This window comes from Tupaia chinensis, unplaced genomic scaffold (genome assembly GCF_000334495.1).
Source record: "Tupaia chinensis unplaced genomic scaffold, TupChi_1.0 Scaffold148234_1, whole genome shotgun sequence".
NCBI classification, from domain to species: Eukaryota; Metazoa; Chordata; class Mammalia; order Scandentia; family Tupaiidae; genus Tupaia; species Tupaia belangeri.
The window spans coordinates 2,974,017-2,997,408 of record NW_006208084.1 but is presented as its reverse complement, the minus strand read 5'-3'; the positions used below and the strand labels follow the sequence as shown (position 1 = coordinate 2,997,408).

At 39.9% G+C, this 23,392-nt stretch overlaps 1 pseudogene; it reads right to left on the bottom strand.

Annotated features, from left to right (window-relative positions):
- Window positions 1-8,577: 8,577 nt before the first annotated feature.
- LOC102473844 (AP-3 complex subunit sigma-1-like) overlaps window positions 8,578-23,392 on the bottom strand; it is a 47,800-nt pseudogene continuing 32,985 nt past the window's right edge.

Below are 23,392 nucleotides of genomic sequence, written 5' to 3'. Positions count from 1 at the left end.
TCCAAGATCAGGATCTGAAATGGCACTTAGTAGGAAGCAGCAAAAGTATTTCTACTTAGTTACAGCTGCTGCTTCTTCCCTGACACTTTTTTTTTTTTAACGACAGTAATTTTTTAAAAATAACCTTTTAAATTTTAGAACGGATAGTTCTGGATTTACAGAAAAATTGTGAAGATAGTACAGAATTTCCATATGCATACCCAAACCTACTATCCCCCTAATGTCCCATATTAGTATGATATATTCATCGTAATTAATGAAAAAAGATTGTTACAATACTATTACTTAAAGCTTATAACTTATTCATATTTCCTTAGTTCTGGAAGACTATCTAATGAGGTGCATACCTAGTGCTTTTGGAGGTCCCTGAGACCTTCCCACTACAGACTTCCCTAATGTGGGAGAACCCTTTTGATTTGACCTCTTCCGGATGCCCCTCTCCCTCCCATCCCAGGTAATACTCTTCAGAGTACTTTATTACTATGGTGCTATTTATCTGTTGGCCAGATTCCTTGCAGGTGGGAGGGAGAGGCACTCACAGGACAAGGTCAACACTGATGAGCTCTCGATTTCCACATGGCCCCCTGAAAATTCACAGCCCTTGCCACACCAGGTAGTGGATGCAGAGTACCCCACCCCCAGCTCCTCTCTTCACCTTGCTACCTTTCTACTTCTTTCTTTCCTTTACTCAAATAAACATAAAGGAAGACTAGAAAAGCAACTGCTTCAGGAGATATCCAGCAGGGAGAAGGGATGCCGGCGATCATCTTGTTGGCACATGCAGTAGCTACAAGTGATGTTTTCCCAGCACTCTTACTTTGACGTGGATGGGGAATGCACTATTAGGAGAAGAGGGGACTGGGAAAATAATACTTTATCTCCCTACAGGTAATGACTCCATGTTTTATCAATTTCCATTTTGTTAAGTCAATCATTTTCAAATAGCTAGCTTTTTCTTCTTTAGGCTGAAACAGGCATTGGATGGGTGTTGGTCATGGGTGATGGCTTGGTCTCATTGTAATAATATGCCTAGAGATGAAAGTGGTGTTTTCACTCCATGATGAAAGATGCTTGTGCTCATCGTGTTCAGTCTTGGGCATTAGCGTCCAGTCTCAGCAAGTCCACTTACCACCCCATTCCATCTGTTCGGAGGCAGATGCTCTAGGAAACAGAGCAATTAAGGACAAGGATCTTAGAAATGAAAAGTCAAAGAAATGAGGCTCATGAAAATTTCACAGATCTTGTAGGATAGGGTGAAACATCTTCTATTCTCTCTTTCAGGAAAATAGGATATGTCTGTACCTTTTACCATGTGTAAATGTTTTAGGTTTCAAGCAATCCAAGCCTTTGAAGTGGCTAGATTTTCTCAGCAGTCAACAGGATAAGCACATGATAACTATGTCATAAAGTTGAAACACTATTATTCATTGTAGTCTCTGAATTCCAAGCCCTCCCAACGTAATAGTCATTGGAAGTCTATCAGCATCCTTCTGGGAAAAAAAATAAATAAATAGCAAAAACATCTATGCCAAAAGGATCACTATGTGTCTGTTTTCTTCCTTTACTTATAGCTCCCATTTCCTAACTTTCTGTAATTCTTTTCCAAACCTAAGCCCTTCTTCACTAACTGACAACCACATAGGTAGCAGATGAGATCGATAGTAATTTGTCTCTACCACTGAAACTCTTCATAACAATAGTCTGTTAGTGGGATGCTACATAAAATGGATGCTTGATTAAATATCTTTTACAATGAATTCAAACACAAGAAAACACATGTGATGTGGCAGGGTTGTTTCTCCCACCAAATCCACTGACTTTCCTTTACTTTCTTTGGCTCATAAAAGGAAACTCCAAAATACATTTGAACTATGCTTCACCTGATAAATATTTGCTTTACACAATGCCTGGGTGCACAATGATAGCCTTCAGCAATGGTTTTCAATCAATCTTGGTACTACATGGGGCAAGGAGGCAGCCATGCAGTGTAATAGCTAAGAGCAGCACACAGGGAGCCAGGTTCCACAGTTACATCCCAGTCCCAGAAGCTTGGAAAACACTTCAGGTGTATGTGCGTGCAGGTGTGCAAACATCCTGATGGGATGGAGAAACAGTGGGGGAAGGATTGTGTTGTGACTATGCCCCATTAGGGAATACTTTCTCTCTCTCCCTGTCTCTCTCTCTGTCATGAGCACTCACGCACTCTGGCAATAAATAAACTATCTGAGGAGTTTTATAAACCTCTGGTGCTCATGCCAGAAGCCCAACCAATTCACACAGAAGTTGGTGAGTTGGGATTCATGAATCAGGGTTTTTTTTTTTTGTTTTTTTTTTTAAAGCTTTCCAGAAGTTTCTGGTTTGCAGCCAAAATTGAGAAGCACTGTTGTAAAGTAATCCCAAACTGTGAGCTCCAGGTCTAGAGTCTTATCATTTTCCTTTTCGCTCTTTTTTAATCTTGATTCTTGATGGAGGAGTCCCTCAAGGTCCCCTCTCCCAAGCCTCTGCAGGTCTTTGTGGGATAGTGTCCTTTGTCATCTGCAGAACACAGCCTCAGTGAAGATGGAAGCCAAGGTGGCACAAGGATGACATCTAGTGGTGCAAAATGAAGTTATTTTTCAATTGTCCCATTCCCTGAAAAGTTATAAAAGAAAGTTACCAATGGAACCTGGTTTATGTGTCACTTTGCATTGATTTAACTGTGATTTCCTGTTCTCTGTAACTGATAACACTCTGGGAGGATCATGGAGCTGAACTGCATTGTTGGAGGCTTCAAAGGCAAAATCTCTTGTCTTCATTGAACACGTTCTTGTCCTTCATGGTGTTTCGTCTGAATTGATGATGGGTAGCAGCTCTTCCTAGCTCTATGTCACTGCCAGGCTTATCCAAAGCCTGGCACATCATGTCACACGTGCTTTGCCCCCTGTCACCACTGAGAAATACTAGGTGCTCACAGTGCCCACACTCACCTGGCCTGGCCAGGCTCCCAGGCTGCAGGTAGAGAGGAGAGTTATTCCTTGCTCATGCCTCACTGGTGAATCTGCTTCCCCCACACATGAGATTGGTGTCCATGGGATTGCATTCATTTTCCCAGGCTGCCATAATAAAATACCACAAGCTGTGGGCTTAAACAACAGAAATAGATTTTCTCACAGTTCTGGAGGTTAGAAGTCCAAAGTGTGACAGGGTTGGTTTCTCCTGAGGCCTCCCTCTATGACTTGTAGATGGCTGTCTTCTGTGTCTTTACATGGTTGTCTCTCTGCACATTGATGTCCTAATCTGTTCTTATAAAGACACCAGTCATGCTAGATTAGAGTCCACCCTAAAGACCTCATTTTAGTTTAATCATCTCTGTAAAGGTCCCAACTCCAAATACCATCACATTCTTAGGTAGTGGGAGTTAGAACTTCAAGGTGTGTTTGATGGTTGGAAGGACGTAATTCAGCCTATAAGCATGATTGGCCAGTGAGAGAGATTGGATCTGGTAGAAAAATTCCTGTTCTTTCTTCCCTTCTCCCACTATTTTGGGACATGGCCATATTAGGTGACCTCTCTGAGAATGATCTCAGAGACCAAGTAATCTCTTGGCCCCTTACAAATCTGTGGCCTGCCGAGTAATGCACTGTTCTATTTTTTTCTCTTCCTATCTTTACCACACTCTCCCTTTGACCTCAAACTTACTTCCCTGAGATAGCACTCCCTAGAGATGTGTTTACATGTAAGATTTTCCTTCAGGTTCTATTTTCTAGTGAACTCGGTCTTTCAAATGAAAATCTCTGTTTTCACCAACATTGGGCATAATCCAAAGTTTCTGGGCTGAGACACTGACATTGAAAACTGACTCTGTTGTGTTAGATTAATGTCATGCTGCCAACATTAAATACCTATAGAAATATATACACGAATGAGACCTGGAACTCAGTATAGATAATATGGGGTTTTTAAAAGAGGCATATGTAAAACTCTAATTTCAACACAATGGAAAACTATTTTTATGTCCTCATAAATACATTTTTAAAAAGTTGAAGTAGTAAGAATTAAGAAAGGAATAAAGTTGAGATGCTATGGCAACAATTACATAACCTAGATTTGGATGAAATCCAAAGGAAGCTTTCTAGAAATGATGACTGAAAAAAAAAATAGGACTAAGATCAGTGAAGAGGAAGAAGAAAGCAAGAAAGCCACAGGCAGAAAGGGTAGTATGAACATTTGATACAGCTTGGAGGGAACAATAGTTTTATGGTGATAGAGAGTAAAATACAAAGCAGTAGGAAAGGGATTGAGTTGGAAGGGAAAGCAGAAGATACACTTTAAAAGGCCATGTATGGCTAGCTAAGAGCTTGGATTTATTCTAACGAAATGAAATTGGGAGCAAATGAAAATGAAAGTCTCTAAACAAGAAAGAGGCAATAATGCATTCACTATTTTTTTTAAGAGAGAGATTTTTGATATAGGGTGGATGCACTTGCCAGAGAGACAGAGAGAGAGTAAGGGAGAAGTCACCCACAAGAGGTGATGGCCACACTGCAATCCCTTCTCCTACATTCTCCTCTCAGGATCTTGGGCACAAAAACACATGCACCCAGTGTGAGTTTTAAGCTTCCAGGTCCGGCACTCGCACTGTAGTAGACTACATGGGAATCCAGCAACATAACCATTATCCCATCTGCTTGCCCCAACATATACATTTTTTTTTAAAGCGAATCACCTACAGTATATAGAAGATGGATTGAAATAAGGTATGTCCAGGGACAGGTAATACTTACTAAAAATCTGTAATAATTAGGATAATTTGGAGTCTTTGTCCATTTTGTGCTACTATGACAAAATATCTGAGACTAGGTAACTTATAAAGAACAAAGGTTTGGGGACCAGCAGATGGCATAATGGCTATGTTGCTGGACTCCCATGTAGTCAACTGCCTTTCAGCCACAGACCCAGTGGCTTAAACGCATGCCGGGCACATGTGCATGTGTGCCCAAGATCCTGAAAAGAGAATGGAGGAGAAGGGATTTTGGTGTGGCCATCCCCTCTGGGGAGTGATTTCTCGCTTTCTGTCTCTCTGGTTCTATCTTTCTGATGAGTTCACATGCCCTATAGCAAAAGTCTTTCAGAAAGGAAGGAAGGAAGGAAGGAAGGAAGGAAGGAAGGAAGGAAGGAATACCACCTATTAGGCTCCACCTCCCAACACTGTTGCATTGAAGATTAGGTTTCTAGCACATGGATTTTGAGAGATACATTCAGACCATAGCATATGGTACTATCAGTTCAGGATCAGGAAAGTAGAAAAATAGTAAAGAATAAAAAGAGAAAAACTAGACTCATGTACACATGGAAACTTAGCACATGACAGAAATAGTACTGGAAAGCAGTGTAAGAAAGAAGGAATGTTCTATAAAAGGCATTGAGACAACTGAGTAGCCATATGGAAAAAAAATAAAAGTAAATTAAACCCTACAAAATAATTACAAATTTCAGTTGGATTAAAGATCTAAATTTTCAAAACAAAAGAATACTTCTGTGACTTCAAGTTATGAGAAAATGTCTTAAATAAGATAAAATACACACACACACATGCACACACACACACAAACACACATATCACATCACATCATAAAGGAAATGAATGAAGTTTATTTTTCATTATCTTTGATGAGTAGAATCATAAACTGGGATAAAGTATTCCCTACTTATGTCCTTCTTAAGGATTATATCATTATCAAAATTCAGTATACATGAGGCACATATTTTCATTGGAGAAAATTGAGGCAAGCAAATGGCACAGTGGTTAAGACACTGGATTCCCACATGGCTGGCTAGGTTCAAGTCCCAAACTGGTGGCTTGCTTTCTCACTTTTTCTCTCTCTGTCTCTCTCTGGTCAAATTAAAAAAATAATAATAACAAATAAAATCAAACAATTCTTTCTAAACATAGAAAAAATATAATCAACCTGATAACCAACTAAAGAATAATAATAAACAGATTAAACACATGAAATGATGCCATGTTAGGTTGTAATGTAGCCAAAAACAGACAATGAAAATAAGACCTTTATTTACTTGCAAAGTGATTCTAAGAATAATAAAAAATTGGGACAGTAAATCAGGGAATGTAGAAAAACAAAACAAGAACTAATGATCAGTTTACCACAGTGGGCACAGGATAAAGTCCTACTGAAACTCTGAGACACCGTATGGAACCTGATTGAAAATTGTCACAACAGAGGGGCTATCCCTTTTGTTGGTAAAAAATCCCAGGTAGAAGAGAAGAGAAAGAGATGCAGTTGGTTACAGTGGGAAGCCATCAGAATGTTGGGACATGTGGGTGGCTAGAGGCAAACTCAGATAAGGCAGTAAAATACAGACATTTGCTGCAGGTGTTCAATCTCCTTAGTATTTAAAAAATATATTAAAGCAACAATGAACATTTTTTCCTTATGGTATGACTATTTTTAGTTTTTAAAATAGGCTCCATCCTGTTTTTCATAGCAGTTACACTACTTTACATTCCCACTAAAAGTGTCAAAGGGCTCCACTTTCTCCACACCCTTGTCAACATGTGTTATTCTCAGTTTGTTTATTTTTGATAGTACCCATTTTAATAGATGTGAAGTGATATCTAATTGTGGTTTTGATTTGTATTTTACCAATGATTAGTGATGTTGAGCATCTTTCCATGTTTTCTGGGCATTTGCATATAATCTTTGAAGAAATGTTTATTCAAGGCTTTAACCTTGAATTTTTAGTCAAGTTATCTGTTCTTTGTTGTGGAAGTGCAGGAACTTGTAATCTATTTTGGATATTAACCAGATGTGATTTGCAAATATTTTCTTTCATTCTGTAGGTTGCTGTTTCGCTGTGTTTCTTTGATTCAAGTATGTTTTTAAGTTTAATGTAGTCTTATATTTTTGGATATAATGTAAGATAAAGTCTAGCTGTATTCTTTTGCATGTGAATATCAGTTTTCTTATTCTTATTTTATTTTATTTTGAGAGTTTTTTTGCTACAGGGTGCATGCACTCACCAGAGAGACAGACAAAGAGACAAAAAGCAAGAATTCTCCCCCCAGGGGTGGTGGCCATGCTGCAATCACTTCTCCTCCATTCTCCTCTCAGGATCTTGGGCATGCACACACATGCGCCTGGCGTGAGTTTAAGCCACTGGGTCCAGGACTTGAACTGCAGCCAACTACATGGGAATTCAGTGACATAGCCATTACGCTAACTGCTGGTCCCATCAGTTTTCTTATTTTAATTTGTTGATGACACTGTCTTTTAAGTGGTCTTGGCAGCCGTATTGAAGATAATTTGATAAAATGTGGAAGAATTTGTTTCTGGGCTTTCTATTCTATCTCATTTGTATATATGTTTGACTTTATGCCATTTGGCCTATTTATTTTTCTTTATACCAGTGCCACATTGTTTTGATTACTGCAGCATATATTTTGAAATCAGGAAGTATAAAGCTTCAAACTTCTCTTTTTTATTTATTTATTTTTTAAAAGATTGCTTTGACTGTAGGAGGTCATAGTCAAAAATTCCATATAAATTTTAGGATAAATTTTTCTATTTCTGCAAATATTCCAGTGGAAATTTGGTGGAAATTGCCTTGAATTTGTAGACTGCTTTAGATATATAGACATCATAATAAGATTAAATTTCCAATCCATGAACATGGGATATCTTTTGATTTATATGTGTCTTTTTAAATTTATTTTAGCATGTTCAGTGTTTTGTAGTTTTCAGTATACCAATCTTTCACCACTTTGGTTGGGTTTATTCTTAAATAGTTTATAATTCTTTTTTTTTTTTTTTGAGATTTTCACTATAGGGTGCGTGCGCTCGCCAGACAAAGAGAGACATAGAGACAGAAAGCGAGAAATCACCCCCCAGGGGGGATGGTCACGCCACAATCCCTTCTCCTCTGTTCTCCTCTCAGGATCTTGGGCACGCATGCACACGTGCCCAGCGTGAGTTCTAAGCCACCGAGTCCAGGACGCGAACCACGGTCAACTACGTGGGGGTCCAGCAACATAGCCATTACACTAACTGCTGGTTCCCAATAGTTTATAATTCTTAATAACATTGTAAATTAATTTTTTTCTTAATTTCTTTATTGCATTTTTCTTTTTTTTCCCAGTTACTTTAGAGTTTACTTAATCTAAGAGAAAAAGGTCATATTTTTATACAATACATACTTAGTTCTTTAAATAATAATTATGACAAACAGCAAAATTAATTAAGGCATGCTGCACTTATGATCCATACAAAACACCATTTGGGATCATACATAATTAAAGAAATATCTCAAACACCTACTGTAGTAGCCAATACATAGAGGCTTGCCTTTGGTGGGTATAGGAATGCAGTTTAGAAAAGAAACGGAACCATACCCCAACTACTCAATTTCTCTAAAATCACAGAGCAATAGAAACAACATTGAACTTCCATACTGATTTTATATGACTTCTATACAGTACCTTGACCTAAATCCAAGGTAAAATTCTTTTCTATTTTTGGTAAGCAACTGCATGGTAAACTTAGATGACTTCCCCTAGATTTTACCTGGGAGTGGCCTTTTTTATTTAAGAGAGGGCAGGTTTGGCATTTTTATACTGATGTCACCAATGTTAATATTTCTTGTGATCTCAGGAAGAATCATATTCTTTACAGTTGATACAGCATGGGCTAGAGCTCCTACTAAGCCAGCCTTAGATTTCTCCAGTTTATTCGGTGTGTCTGTTTGTGTAACAATCTCATTCATGTTGGTCTCTAATACCATTCCCCCATCACCATTTCTACAAGAATATTGTGAACCTTGAATACATGGAAAATTAAATCCATTTCACAGACATTTTCGAAACACTTTTCTAATGTTTCCACAAATACTTGAATGAGATCTAAAATGCCAAGTTCACTTTCTAAAGAATCCACACAAAAGAAAAAATATAGCATTGCATAATGTCTATAAATTAGTGTTTGGTCAGATCCTCCAGTTAGTAATCCTCCGGCTAGGAAATTACAAACATTTCATCTCTCTTAGATAGCAAATGGAAAGTCTCCCTGAAGATTTGCTGTTTTGTATCTTCACTGTAGGGCTGGTAAAACTTGGAGAGCCGTGACTTGCCATGAGGATCACTTTGATCATTGCTCAGCCAGGCCCACCAGGTGGACTACTGGGACCAGGGCCAGGGCCAGGGCCAGGGCTGAGCAGAAGTGGGGAATAGGGGGTGTGAACCTTGCCATGGGATCTCTCCAGCAATCCTTCTCCACCCACCTCTTCATTGTATTTTTCATTGTCACTGTATAGCTTTTGTATCTGAAATTTTATTATTCAACATTTACTTTGTGTCTTATGTATTTTATTTATTTGTGGTTTTCTTTTGTGTGTGTGTGTGTGTGTGTGTGTGTGTGTGTGTGTGGACTCTTCAGTTTTCTATATATAATATTAAGTCATCTGTGAATGGAGATCATTTTATTTCTAACTTTTCCTTTTTAAGCTTATTTCCTTATTTCATGAAACAGAGAGATAGAGGGAGAGAAACAGAGAAGCACCTCTAATAGAGGTGTGTGTGTGTGTGTGTGTGTGTGTGTGTGTGGACTCTTCAGTTTTCTATATATAATATTAAGTCATCTGTGAATGGAGATCATTTTATTTCTAACTTTTCCTTTTTAAGCTTATTTCCTTATTTCATGAAACAGATAGAGGGAGAGAAACAGAGAAGCACCCCTAATAGAGTCATAACATCATGTTCTACCCCCAGTCTCAGCTGGCCCAGATCACGGGTGCTCATGTACACTCTGGTATGTTCCGGAAGGTCCTGCGTGTGAATCCAGGGTCTTTCCCAAATGAGTCAGGTTACATTGCCACTGAGCCACAAGGCCTCATTTTTGCCTTTTTAATTTCAATGTCTTTATTTCTCTTTAGTGCCTAATTTGCTCTGGCTAGACCTTGCAATACCATGTTGACTGGGACCAGCAGTTGGCGTAATGGCTATGTCACTGGACTCCCATGTAGCCGACTACAGTTCAAGTCCCAGACCTGGTGGCTTAAACTCACACCGGGCATGTGTGCGTGCATGCCCAAGATCCTGAGAGGACAATGGAGGACAAGGGATTGTGGTGTGGCCATCCCCCTAGTCGGTGATTTCTCGCTTTCTCTCTCTCTGTCTTTCTGGTGACCACACTTGTCCTATAACAAAAAAAAACTCGCAAAAAAAAAAAAATACCATGTTGAATAGAAGTGTTGAGAATGAGTATCCTTGCCTTTTCAGTTTTTTGCCATTACGTATGTTGCAAGCTGTGGGTTTTTCACATATAGTCTATGTTATGTTGAGATAGTTTCCTTCTATTCTCATTTTATTGCATGTTCTTATCATGAAGAAGTACTGAATCTTATCGTACACTTTTTCTGCATCAATTAGGATCTTTTCTTATTTCTATATAATATGCTATATTACAACCATTGATTGGCATATATCTAACCATTTTTGCATTCTGGGAATAAATGTCACTTGGCAATCCATCAACATCTTCAGCAATTATGACCAAGGGCTTACAGTGAACATTGGCAATTTCAAGAGTAGGTACAAGGGACTGACACTAGAAATTATCTTTTCATTCAATAGAACATTGGCATCCTGGAATTCATATTTCTGTCCTTTTGATGTATTAATAAAGTATGGGGAAATAATCAACTTCATGCCTTCAGTAATTTCTAATTCATCATTCAGTTTTGTTTTTTTTTGTTTGTTTTGTTTTTGTTTTTGTTTTTTTAGAGAGGTTTTCGCTATAGGGCGCGTGTGCTCGCCAGACAGACAGAGAGAGACATAGAGACAGAAAGCGAGAAATCACCCCCCAGGGGGGATGGTCACGCCGCAATCCCTTCTCCTCCATTCTCCTCTCGGGATCTTGGGCATGCACGCACACGTGCCCGGCATGAGTTTTAAGCCACCGGGTCCAGGACACGAACCGCGGTTGACTACGTGGGAGTCCAGCGACATAGCCATTATGCTAACTGCTGGTTCCCTTCATCATTCAGTTTTTTCCCATCTTTTACTATGTTGACACCCTTTCTTCCAAACTTTTTCATCACATCAGAAATGATGTTACCAATGTCTTTGTCTCCTTTGAAGAAATTGTAGCAACCTGAGCAATTTCTTCCAAGGTTTAGACTGCTTCTTAAATTTGGCCATTGCAACATCAACAGCTAACATCACACCTCTCCTGATTTCCACTGGATTGGCACCTTAACGAACTTTCTCCGAGCCTCCTTGGCAGTAGACCATGCCAGCACTGTAAATAGCACTGTACTGGCCTCTTTGTTTGTGTTATTGACAACATCTTGGACAAGTTTGGCTCTAATATTTTTATAATTATTCTTTGTCAATTGATTTCACAACTGTCACACCATCTTTTGTTTCTTTGGTACTTCCCCAATTCTGTTCAATAATTACTGTTCCTCCCTTTGACCCCATTGTAACTGCTACAGATTTACACCTTGAAGCATTAAGGCTCCAGCATCCTGACCAATTTTACATCTTTGGCATAAGCTGGAGTGAGATGAAGAGTCAGTGCCCCAGAGACAGGCCTTATCTAGCCAACGAAGGACCGTGAGTAACCAAAGCATTTCTGAATTTGCCAGGCCTGGATGAATCAGTGAGAGCCTGTGGTTTAATGGAGGACATCCTGGTTCTCTCTTGCTGCCCTCAAGCAGACCACAGAGGACAGAAGTCCCTCTCTGGGTTGCAAGTGCTGGGGTGAGGCGAAAGAGGGAGGCAGGGTACATGCAGGGCAGCGGCAGGGAGTACTTATGACAGGCTCCTTGGTAGTGAGTGAGGAACAGAGTACAGGGTGCTCCCTGTCCCCTCTGTTGGTTGCTCCTCCCCTAGGTGGCTCACCGATACATGACACTGATACATGATCTTTTTAATGTGCTAATTTAAAAAGGGTTTTTAACTAATTAGCTAATATTTTGTTAAGGATTTTTGCATCAATATTCATCAGTAATATTGGTCTGTTGTTTTCTGTTAGTGTCTTTGCCTGGTTTTTGTATCAGAGTAATGCTGCTCTCCTAAAATGAGTTTGAAATCCTTCCCTCCTCTTCAATTTTTCAAAATTTTGGAGTATTGGTGTTAGTTCTTTAACCAGCTTGTGAAATTCTCTAATAAGACCATCTGGTCCTGTTGGGAAAATGTTTTGATTACCAATTCATTTTCCTTGTAGCTCTTAGTCTGCTGAGATTTTGTATTTATTCATAATTCAGTCTGGGTAGGTTGCATGTTCCTAAGCATTTATCCGTTTCATCTAGGTTATTCAATCTGTAGACATACAATTCTTCATGGTACTTAATCTTTTGTTTCTATGCCTTTAGTCATAATGTCCTTTTTAGTCATCTGAGTCTTCTTCCCTTTATCTCTTTTTCCCTGATTCCATTGTTCGCAAGTGGTCTCCTTCTTACAGATGTTCATAACACTCTAACTTCTCTTCTTTCAGCGTACTTAATCTCACTCCCTTGTTATCTGTACATGCTATGAGCTCCTTGGAAAAAGAATTTATAATAAATAATAGCATAAATAATGGCTAAAATGTGTTGGATGTCTATTGTGTGTCAGGCACTGTACATATAGTATTACATTGATTAGCTCATTTAATCTTTTCACAAACCCAATGAGGTAGACACTATTAGCTCCACTTTATAGATAAAGACAATGAGATTGAGAAATTTAGAAAGATTTGACTAAGTTTATTCAATGTGACAGAGATGGCTGTCTGCCCAAGTTAATCTTTCCATTGCCATAATTAGAGTGGTTATTTATAAGAAGGTATGTAACATGGCTAGTTCTTAGTCAGCTTGCATGCAGGTAGGACACATGACGATTTTTCACCAGTAGGACCCAAGTGGAAGTGATGCATGTCATTTCAGGCAAAGGTATTTAAGAATCGGGTGTGTCTGACCTTTACCCACTGTCTAGATGCAGAAGACTCTAAGAAAGACTCGGAAAGAGCAAAGTTCTTGAATATAACAGCCACCAACCAGAAATATCCCCTAGAAATATCACATAAGTGAGAAACCAATTTATTTATTTATTTATAGTGAGATTTTTTTTTGCTAGAGTGTTTGCACTCACCAGAGAGAAAATGAGAAATCACCCCCAGAGGGGAATGATCATGTGGCAATTTCTTCTCCTCTGTTCTCCTCATGGGATCTTGGGCACTCAGACACATGTACCTGGTGTGTTTCAAGCTGTCGGGTCTGAGACTCGACCTGCAGTCGACTATGTGGAAGTTCAGTAGCACAACCATTGTGCCATTTGCTAGTCCCAAGAAATGAATTTATGAAAGCACTGAAATTTTGGGAATTTATTTAAACAGTTGGCATTATCTTAAGTAATTCAAACAGCTAATAAGAGGTATAACCAGGAAAGTTTATTTTCTAGGCTATGGTTTTTATTAAAGAACTAATATGAAGATATGGACCTATAAGATCCCAAACTTGTACTTTTAATCACTAAGTCATTGCTTCTTCTAATGACAGAAAAGGACCACTTTTACAAGTAATACCTCAGTTGCCTACCTCCAAAAAGTGCTTTGTTAACAATCTTCCTATAGGAAGTTGATATATGTTAAAAGCTCAGAAACTTTTCTCTAAGCTATATGTCTCCCTCCTAATATTTAGCATAATGCTTTATGCAGAATAAGAGATTCAACCACATCACACAAGTAACTGAACAGATGTTTAAACCAGTAGGGAATTTATTTGGAATAAGACCCTAAACCTTCCATATTTTCTGGATTTTAAATCCAATGTTGTTTCTTGAAATTCTAGCAGATAATACTGCTCCAGATTCCTTCTTGAGTTAGGAAGGGATTAATCCATTGTCAGAAATGATTCTACTGGCCTTGATTCCAGAGGTTCTCTTTTAAGCTGCCAGAACTCAGACTCCATGCCTTATGGATATATTGTCCAGCCTTCCCATGGAGCGGGTAATTAGTCTGAAGCTTAGAACAGCAGTTAAGGTCAAACTCCCCCACTGTCACAAGGGACAGTTTGTTCCTCAAAATATCTTTCATAAAGCTTGGATCCTCCCTCTCAAATAGCCTGAGTCCTGAGAAGAGAACATTTTTCTACAATTACTTTCTAATAAAAGTACACTATAACCTTGATTTTTGTTGTAGCATTCTACAAAGGCTGATAACTGCTAGGATCATACAACCGATGGTGAATGTGATTCAATCCTGAATTCCACGGCACTAGTCTCTGGGGAGAACTGCTGACCTGCCTTAATGGACGAGGACAAAGAAAGGCCATCTGTGGATTTGTAAGGTCATACACAACTCAGGCACCATGACATTTATTGAGTTTGCTGCCAGTGCGAGCCATTTTCTCAAAATGACCATTTCTCTGGAGAGAGAGATGATGCTAATATTACTAGATGCTCAGAGGTTAGGTTATAAAATGATACATGTTTTCTATGTCATTCAACTTTGTTTTTTGTTTTAATGGTTTAAACAGTGGAAAAAATCAAAGAAGAGAAAAAAACAGGAAATAATAAAGCTAAGAAAAAAGGGAAGGAGCAGTCAGAGAGAAAAAGAGCAGAGTAAATACAGAGATGGGTAAAAGAGCTGGGTAGAGTGAAAGGGAAAGGAAATTTAGGTCTTGCCTCCCTCCTTTTTCATTTGAAGAAAGCTTGAGCATAAGCTTTTCACTTTCCTGACCCATAAAAATTGTCAGTGACCCTGCTTTTTCTCTCCTCTGAGCCTGAAACAGGTATTGAGAGATAATCTTAGAAAATTTTAAATTGCCTGAGCAGAGCACTGAGGCGTCTGTAGACTACTGTGAGTCTGGTACTATTCAGCTGAGGATGCAACCACAGAAAAAGAATCAATTTCGGCATCTTGTACCTTTTATCTGCCCATGCCGGGTGCCCTCCACCCTTTCCTACCATCTCCTGGAAAAGCTGTCAGCTGAATCCTTCATGCTCATCCTTTCAAATACACAGCTGTGTGTAATCCCTTGCTCTTTAGGAAACAGATTCAGCTTTGCATGGTTAGAGCGAGAACTCTGGGTTCTGATCTCCCCAATCTTCTCTCTCTCATTCCCTCAAAACCCCTGGGTTCCCACTCCCGCCTCTCCCTCCGCAACACACACACCTGGGGCAGAGGTATAGGACATCCTCTTACCATTAAGAAATGTATTAAAATTTTAAGGTACATCTGTCTTCTGTGCAATATCCAATTCTTCCCTTGTTGGGAAGGAAGAGGGAAGAGTACAAAAGAGTTCAATGAAAGGCTATATCCACATGCAGTTCTGGTTACAAATACAAATGCTCCTTGTCCCAGTAAAGCCACAGCCACTGAAAGCCGAAAGTATCATAATACTGGTCAAAAATGCATTTAATACACCTAACCTACCACACATACCTTAGTCTAGCTTCCCTTAAATGTGCTCAGAACACTCGTATTAGACACAGTTGGACAAAATCATCTAACACAAAGCCTGTTTTATAATAAAGTGTTGAATATCTCATGTAATTTACTGACCCAGACATGACACTCAACACTTCATAAAATCCCTACCCTCCAAAGAGAAACCAGCCTCACCAATTGATTCTTTATGAACACTGAAGGCTTGACTAAAGATTTCAAAAGAGAAGAGGAGGTTTCCATGATAGCAACAGGAACACCATAGTCATCACCCTTTTTATTGAGACCAGCCAATGGTGTGGTAGTTGAGGTGGTTGAAACCCACATAGCTAACTATAAGGTTTGAGTCCTGGACCAGTGGCTTACATACTAGGTGAGTGCATATGAATGCCCAGGGTCCTGAGGGAAGAGATGGAGGAGATGGGATTGCAGTATGGTCATCCCCCATGGGAGATGCTTTTTTATGTTCCCTTTCTGTCTCTTTCTGTTTCTCTCTGGCAAGAACATACACCTTCTAACAAAAAATTAAAAATATATATCAACCACCTCTCATCTAAAATGTTTTCAGTGGTCTCTCAACTTACTCCACCCTCTTCTATTAGCTTTGTGTTGCTTTCCCTCTTCTCTCCCTTTCTCCCCATTTTCATTTCTTTCTGGAGCATTGATTTATAATTTTCTTACATTTCTACCAAAGTCTTCGTTCTAACCAGCTTATGGAATGGGTAGCAAGGGAATGATTCACCAAGGAATTATATTGAACATTATGCTTACTATACATTTAAGAAGGGCCAGCCCATGGCCTGGTGATTAAGGAAGCTGAATTTCACACAGCTGACCATGTGGTCTGAGTTCCGGAACCAGAGCACATGTGCCCAAAATCTCAACAAGAGGGAGAAATGGAGGAGAAGAGAACGTGATCCTTCCCCGTGGAAAACATTTTCTCCCTCTCCCTTTCCTTTGGTCTCTCTGTATCTCTTTGGTGAGTATGCATGCACTCTGGCAAACAAACAAAAGAAAAAAAAAGATTTCAGTGAAATAAAAATAAATGGACAGAGCTGTTGGCAGTCATTATTGGGTAAGCAGGCAGATTTCTCAAGATTGCCCTGTGATGAGAGGGAGATCAAGTGTTACATCTGAGAGCTGCCAAAAGGGGAAGATAGCTGGAGTTAGGGGAGAGTGGTCTAAGGGAGGAAACTTCCCAGCATGAGCCTGGGGTCTTTACTGTTGAGAAAGAATCTTGAAGGGTATTGATTTTCCACTCTTCATGTTTTCATGTAATAGTGTGTTGAGTAGTGGTTTCCCCAAACTATGTCCATATCTTAACCCTCAAAATATGTGAATGTGATACTATTTGGGAAGAGTCTTTGCAATGTACTTAAGGATCTTGAGATGATATCACCCTAGATTATCTGCACCACCCTAAATCTAATAGCAAGTGTCTCTGTAAGAGACAGAACAAGAGACACTGACACACAGAGAAGAAGGTCAGGTAAAAATGGAGGCAGGTCCAGCCATGGTAGTGCAGGTGGTAGCATGCTAAATTGTAGTGATGGGAGCCACATGGTGATCACAACTCAAATCCCTAATCCAGCTGGTTCATGTTTGGGTATCCAAGATGAATGTAACTGGAGGACTGGAGGATGGAGATTGTGGTGATACCAGATCCTGTGGAGGGTGCTCCTCTCCCTCCCTCTCTCATGCATGTTTTCTATAATGAAAAAAGAAAAAAAGGATAAGAGGCAGAGATTGGATTGATAGATGCACAAGCCAAGGAATGCCTTGAACCATTAGAAGCCAGAAGAAGCTAGGAGCAGAGCCTTTGAACAGAGTAGCTCTGTTGACACTACGATTTGGGACTTTGAGTCTCCAGAAACTGGAAGAATCAGTTCTGTTGTTTGTAGCCACCTGGTTTGTAGTCATTGGTTACAGCAGCCTTGGGAACCCAATTCTCACATACAGAAACTTCCATTTGTATTCGTTCATCGGGAAAGTCATGACACTGTGTCATGACAACCCAATATAATGTTTCTGGCCTTTCCCCTGAGGAGGCAATGTGACTTGCCACAGTTTTCAGGCCCTCCCTTTCTCCTTTACATGGAACCTGTCTATCTGCATACCTTCTCTCATCCCATGCCATGAAGGGCCTGCCCCTTCTGGAGGGAACCAGAGCTATGAGTGTGAAGAAGTTGTGCCAATGTATAAATAAATAAACACGTCTTACTCAAGGTTAGTTAGCAAGACCACTACAACAGACTCCTCCTATTTCCTCCAGTTTAATCTGTAATAATGTTGATATTTTTATCTCTATCTGCTTGATTCTGTTGCTCATTTTTGAGGTGGAGAAAGGAGGCTGCTACTTGTTCACTTGCTAAAATCTCCACATAAATCATTGGAACAAGGTAGAAACATAAGCAGAAAATGGACCAAGAATTTGATGGTATGTAAAATCCAGATAAAAAGAAACAAGATGCCCAATGTGCTTCTGCCTGGACATTTCAGGAGCTAGCCTATGCATTTAATAAATATTCTCTTAGGTGCCAGCAGGTGGCAAGGTGGTTAAGGAGTGGATTCCCACATGGCCAATTATGGTTTGAGTCCTGGATACAGCGACTTGAAACTCACACTGGGTGTATGTGTGTCTGTGCTCAAAATCCTGAGAGAAGAATAGGGGAGGAAAGATTGCAGCATGGCCATTCCTCCAGGGGGTGATTTCTCACATTCTCTCTCTGTCTCTCCAGCAAGAGCACATTCCCTATAGCAAAAATTTCTGTAAATAAATAAATAAAAATTAAGATGCCCTGGTCCAAGATACTTTACATTCATCTAGTGGAAAATGATTATAATATTCTGATTTGGGTGGGACCAGACCGTTTACACAATTCAGGTTCAAATCCACAATGTCTAGAATGAGAAAGATACCCTTCAGGGTGGTGTGGACCCAATCTGTCCTGCAGTCAGTAAATGCTGTGTCCTACACCATATTAGGGAAAGGGGTACCCATACACCAAATTTTTCTCCTATTCAACAGAAACACCCCTCATGTAATTCAGCTCTTCAAAGGCCACCTACCTCTCTGTGATTCAGTTTTGACTCAAGAAGTCGTACTTGTTATATCCAAAAATGTTCAGGTTCTGCATGGAGCAGCCTTTCATATCATCTTACTTTTTGGTCTCTTGGATCAAGAGCTAGAAGCACCTGAGACCTAGAAGCAGCTGACTCTGCAGCTTGTTACTGCTAAATGTCAATCACCCAATTCCAAAACAATTCACAGATGTTCAGTCAGCTCAGCCGTTCTATGGTATCCTTCTATGCTCACCACCATGTTAAAGCACTGCTGTCTCTTTAAGAGCCTGGTACAGTGGGTGGCACTTAGAAAATAAAATGCTGTTGAAAGGATGGATATATGAGTGAGGCTTATACATGCAGGCAGCACAGATTCTTCCCTGAGTCAAATTTGCCTAAAATATATTCATTGGTGGGCCACTAGATGGCATGGCTGGATCTCACATAGATGATTCCAACTGTTCAAGTCCTGGAGCTGACAGCTTAAAAATCATGCCAGGTGCAGGTACATGACCAATACCCTGAGAGGAGAATGGAGGAGAAGGAATTTTCGTACGGCCGTCCCCTCAGGGGGTGATTTCTCACTTTCCCCCTCTCTCTGTCTCTGTCTTTCTCTGGTGTGAGCATATGCTCTATAGCAAAAAACTTTAAAAGAAAGTATTCATTCATATATTACCATTTATTGCTTATGTAACTTTTCTTTTTTATTTAATACATTTTATTTTCCATTGGTTTCTTTTATATATTCAGTCACTATACATCACTGAGCTTGTAAAGTGAATTTTCCCAACGTGAATACACTTCACACCAATCCAGTTGAAGATACTATACACATGATCATCAACAGATAATAAACTCATGTTATATCAGTGCTAGTATATTCCAGTATTCTTTAAATTGACTCACATTTTCTCCCTCAAATGTTTTGAATAAAAACTGTAATTTAAGGAAGTGTTATGTTCCACATGAAAACCAGTATCTTTCTTTTATATCAAAATGTTTAGTCCATGGGGCCAGCAGGTGGCAGGGTGATTAATGTGCCGGATCCCTCATGGCCAACTCTGTGGTTCAAGTCCTGGACTCCGTGGCTTGAAAAACACATCCAAAATCCCAAGAAGAGACTGGAGGAGAGAGCATGGTGTGGCCATCCCCACTGGGAAGTGATTTCTCACTTTCCCTCTCTGTCTCTCTCTGGCAAGTGCATGTGCCCTGTGTCAAAAATCTAAAAAAAAAGTTCAATCCACATACTGATGAAAATCATGTCAGGTATTATCTGTTGTATACATATCACTCTTTAGAAAGCATTGCCTTAGGTCCTGGGCTCACATGACCTGAGCTGAGACCCACAAGCCCCCTGGTACCAGTGAATAATGCATCTACTCCCAGCCTGCAGGCCTTGTCAAGGCAGCAGAGAATGTGACACTTGTTAGCAACAGGACCAGGAGAGCTGGTGTCTGGCAGAACCAAGAAAGGCAGACCACAGGCTCACAGGCTGTCAGCCCCTGTCACAAGAAAACAGAACCAGGCCTGCCAGCCAGAGGAAACGAATCAGAACTAGTCAGAGTCATTTTTTTTGTAGGAAAAGGGGGAAGAGTTTTTATTTCTTCTTTTGCAGGAAATGTTTAGGTGAGCATGGACCCTGCTGGGCAGGCAGGCGAGCACCTGAGAGTATGCTGTCTGGAAACTCAAGTCATTCCGTATTCCTGGTTTCTGATGTAGGTCCCTCCAGCATGGGCTGTCAGGGCTGTCCAATGGTTCATTGAGAAAGCCTCTGCTCAGCATCGTAACAGAAGACAGTGCTCCCAATCCCCTTGGTTGTCAGAGTACAGGTGTCCCTGAGTGATGAAGCCTTGGGCGTGGTACAGACCAACCAGGAGAGAAGCAGCTAAGGATGGACTGCTTAACAAGGCTGTGAAGGCTTTTCTGGGTCTGGAACCAGGCTGGAGGAGGAAGCCATTACCCTCCTGGTCTTAATTTTGAGATACCTTGGGACTCTCTTAGTTAACTAAGGATCAAAAGATACAGGGAAGAAAAAGATCAATGATTGGGCATCTGCAGTGTGCTGGGCACTATGCTGGTGTTAAGAAGAGACACTTATACCCATCTTTTACAGGATTTCAGATTGGTCTTTATTTTTAAAAAGTCAAAAATATTTTCCCATTCTGAGGTCTGTCAATTCACACTAATTACTGTGTCTTTTGCCATGCAGAAACTTCTTAATCTGATGTAATCCCACTTGTCTATTTTGGGGATTATTGACTGTGCTTTGGGGGGTCTTATTTAAGAAGTCTTTGCCTATCCCAGTGTCTCCCAGAGTTTTTCCAGTAGTTTTATAGTTCGAGGTCTTAGGTTTAGATCTTTGATCCACTAAGAATTATTATCTGTTGAAGATAACGTGTATAGTATTCTCAACTGAACTGGTGAGAAGTGTATACATGTTGGAATATTCACTTTGCAAGCTAAATGGCATATGTGATTGAATATATAAAAGAAATTGAAATTTTAAAAATGCCAAATAATACAAGCATTCATCCTATGGGTTGCTGGAAGGCTGGGGCATTTCCCAGGCATTTCTGAGAATTCCCAAAGACTGCTTTTGGGCTGCTTCTTTGAACTTCAGTCATTCATGATGGTTGTCTCAAAATCATGCTTCCATAGGCAACTAGCCTCTCAGGGCCACTTTGCATGTTGCCATACCCAGCTCCTTGCCAGAGGACATCCAAGTCCCTCTTTGAAGTCCCAGTACACAGCAAACAAGGTCTTTGTGTTGGATGCATTTTACCGAAGCATAAGAATGACATGGAAAAAGTGCACAGTGAGTGTTCGGATCGTTGCTTGTAGGAACACCCCCCCATCCACTTTGAGCAGGCTTCCCCTGTCACCAGGATCCAAAGCTGCTGGTTTCAAGCCATGTTGTGGGAGCTCATTCATCTACCCAGATAAGAATCCTCTTTTTTTAAAACAAACAAACAAACAAACAAAAAAACAACTTTTTATTTTTTCTTAAGATAAGGAACTTGTGCACATGTGCACAAGAGAAAAAGAAGCGCACTTCAGGGTGTCTCTACACACAATTCCCTTTTCCCAGGACTCCAGCTCCTTCAAATCTTAGGTGCCAGAGTGCAAGCCCAGCATGTTTTCGGGTCAACCCAAAGGTCTGGACCTGTGGTTGCCACGTGGCTCCCATACCTGCAGTCCAGTACTTTTCAGATTGTGCAAGAATTCTCTTTTTAAAGATCTGTCATTCTAATTCTGTTAGGTCATTGGAAAAGTCATGATGCAGTTTTCTGGTTTTCTATGCAAAAATGTGTTAGACTTTCCCGATGGCTCAACAGCTTTCCTCTTATTGTCTAGGCCTCATGAGAAGAAGCCAAAAAAAAAAAAAAATTAAAGTAAAAAGTGTCACTAGAGATGCACCTACCTATGATGAAGATAAGATGAAGGAGGAGGTTAGAATGTAGTCTAAAGTATGTGCATTTGATACTCACCATTTATCATCACCTCTGAGTGACGTTACTTATTTATTTAATGAATCTTTATGTAATATCTACTAGGTGCCAGCCACTATCCAAATATTAGCTTGTTTAATCCTTTTAACAGCTTCACAAGCTAGCATCTACTTTTATTTCCATTTGACAGATGAAAACACTGAGGGACAGAGATCCCAGGTAACTTGCCCAAAGTCACACTGGCAGCAGGGAGCAGAGTAAGATTTAACCCAGGTTATTTGTCTCTATAGTCAGTGCTCTGAGCTGCTAGACCACTCTTCTCTAAGCAAAAGGAGACAGTCCCAACTTACACAGTGGGGCCTTAGAGAACAAATGCTATGAGATGTGTCCCCTCTTCCCAACGGTTCAGAAATACTGGGGAAATATCATGGTCCAGCCTTGGAAATACCTCCCTCAATGACATTATCTATATTAGTTTCCAAAGCAGCTCTGCTACTTTTCCTCTCCATTGTTTTTATTTTTCTTTTCCTTCTTTTTATTTTTTTACAAATTGAGAAACTGAGCCACAGTAAGCAGTGACACTTATATTTATACTTGACCACAAACATATCTGACTTTTAAAAATATGCTCATTTTACTATACAAAGCATTGTATCTATAAAGTACTACCAAAGATAATTTTAAATTCTGCTTTCTTTTAGATTTTTTATCTCTAATTCTAGAAACTGAAAATTTAAGAAGAGTAAAGCTGGACTTAAAAGCTTCCTACAATGATCAGTTGCATAAATAATGTGCTTGGGGCCATGTGTAAAAGTAAAGAACAATTTGACACAGTTCTACTCGCTAATGTAAACCTTTGGGCTGAACATAGTCTGTGCTGTTTCTTTCATCTAATTCCTGCTTCCAGGTTCTCTTACCTATCCATCATCCATGTGTCAACAGTCAGCAAAGATTTCTTTCAAATGCATTCTTATTCTCTGAAGATGATGATTATGATAATGATAATAATAATAATAATAGTTTCAATATATTTCTAATCATTCCATTGACAGTTATTTACTTAAGTACTCACATAAGCTTGGAGCTCTAACATCAACATGCCCAGATTTGAATACTGGCTCCACCACTGCATGACCATTGGCATTTTCTGTAAACCCTCAGTGCCTCAGTTCTTTGTTGTAAAGATAAAATAGAATCACGGGGACCAGCAGATGATGGGAAGGTTACATCGCTGGACTCTCACATAGTCAATCACGGTACAAGTCCCAGACCTGGCAGCTTGAGACTTGCCCGGTGCGTGTGCGTCTGTGACCAAAATCCTGAGAGGAGAATGGAGAAATGAATGGGGTGTGACCATCCCCCTTGAGGGGTGATTTCTTACCTTCTACCTCTCTGCCTCTCTCTGTCTCTCCAGTGAGTGCATGTGCCCTATAGCAAAAATCTCTCTTAAAAAAAAAT